Source organism: Nematolebias whitei, chromosome 21 (genome assembly GCF_014905685.2).
Source record: "Nematolebias whitei isolate Nwh7 chromosome 21, NemWhi1, whole genome shotgun sequence".
NCBI lineage: Eukaryota > Metazoa > Chordata > Actinopteri > Cyprinodontiformes > Rivulidae > Nematolebias > Nematolebias whitei.
In genome coordinates this window covers 23,965,733-23,967,669 of record NC_056518.1, presented here as the reverse complement: position 1 = coordinate 23,967,669, position 1,937 = coordinate 23,965,733, and positions in this window count along the sequence as shown.

The window sequence follows — 1,937 nt, the reverse complement described above, 5'->3', positions numbered from 1 at the left end:
TGGTTAAATGAAACAATTGTTGACTAACAAGCTTATTTTACACTGGTAAACTTCCACTGCAGCTACTTTTCGACTGGTATGTGTTTGTTTAGGATGTTTAAATCCCTGCATGACAGTTAAATAAAAATAATTATGTGACAGAACGTCATAATGCATAAAATCAGAATCTGAATTCAAAGTTTTAAAACAGAGGTGCATGCAAGAAGGGATGTGAAACAAAATGATAATTTTGTAATGAACAAAATGTTGTAGAACACAAAGGAATCATGATTTTGTCATTTTACATTAAATCAGTCAAACCATTTATTTGTTTGTTTTCTTTTTGATAAGTGATAGATTGTAGCGGTCTTGTTTTACCAAAAATGAAGCTGTTCTTGATTTGATGGAGCAATATCTTCCTTCAGATGTCAGATAAAACAACACATGGGGGGAGGCTGTACGTCTTACATCTCATGAGGCTCAAATAGCAAAAGGATATGTCTTTTTATTTAACCAGACTGTGTGGCATCCTGGTCCGTCTACGCCAGCATGTTTCCAGTCTGCTGTAATTGCCTATGGAAGACATCAAAGGTTCGGCTGAGACGAGAATGAGGCTCTGATATTTCCACACCACTTCCATCACCGTCTCGTTGTTAATTTGAGCGATATGTCACAGATCCAGGACAGTCGGGTTATGCAGTGGAGCTCACTAATCATCTGTCTACACCGAAGGATGTTAGCCCGTCCAGATGGATGACTGAGTCCGAGCGGTTGCTATGGAGACAGGTTTCAGTCAAAACAAAAACACAACTGTCTTTTACCTAATGCTGCATGTGTGCATCTGCACTGTCGCACAGCCTGATCTTTAAGCTCTCTTGCATATTTAAAAACATTAAAAAATTCTGTTAGAATTTAAATCTGAACTTAACTCCAAGTCCAGATTTTTAAACAGGCTTTCAAATACAGTCTTGGATCAGACAGTTTTGTATTTTGTGCTTCCTCAGAAGTCGTCGATGCATGTTTGATTCATGCTCACTCTTGCGATTACTTAGTTTTTAATTGGTTAAGTTTGTTGTTGTCTGTGTTTCTGATTGTCAAGGAAGATGCTAAATATATCCTGTGTCTATAATGCCAGAAAATATGTTAATCAGTTCTCTAAGGAATGTCTGGTTTGAAAAAAAAAGTGATAAATCCACCGCATTCCATTAAAAACAATGACGTGTTAAGTTAGGTGTGTATAAATGTGTGTGTGTGTGTGTGTGTGTATATATATATATATATATATATATATATATATATATAGATGGATGGATGGATAGATATAGATATCAGGTGTTATAGATGCAGATTATATGCTTGATAGAAATTTGGAAACATGAAAAAAGTCATAGAAATGTCATTACTTTGTGTGGGTGTCCGCAAACTAAGATATACCGTAATTTCCTGTCGATAAGCCGCTACTTTTTTCACGTTTTGAACCCAGTGGCATATATAATACTACGGCTAATTTATGGATTATTTTGTGTTGGGGGGGGGGGGGGGGGGGCTAAAGAGTTTCCTGTCAACAAAATGTTTAGTCTTCTCACACCCCGGGGCTCACATAGCTGCCCAATACATTTCTCTCTTGGTAGGTGGGTCCTCATGACTCAGTGAGACTACCTGCATTGTTTTCCCCCACAATTGATACAAGCAGGGCACCCCACCTCATCAACAGAACCAAGCCCACCCCCCCCACCCCACCCCCCCCACAGCACTGATGTTACTGACACAGCCTCACAGACTGTTACTGACGTAGTGCTAAGCTAGAGGCAGCTGTGTGACGAAGAGGACAGCACAAGATTGTGCAGGAGGAAGGTGAAGATGGCAATCAATGACTCCTGGTAGGCTACTGTATTTTATTTTATTTTTTTTAACCAGCCATGTTACCAGCACTGTTCAGAAAAACAAAAAAACAAATA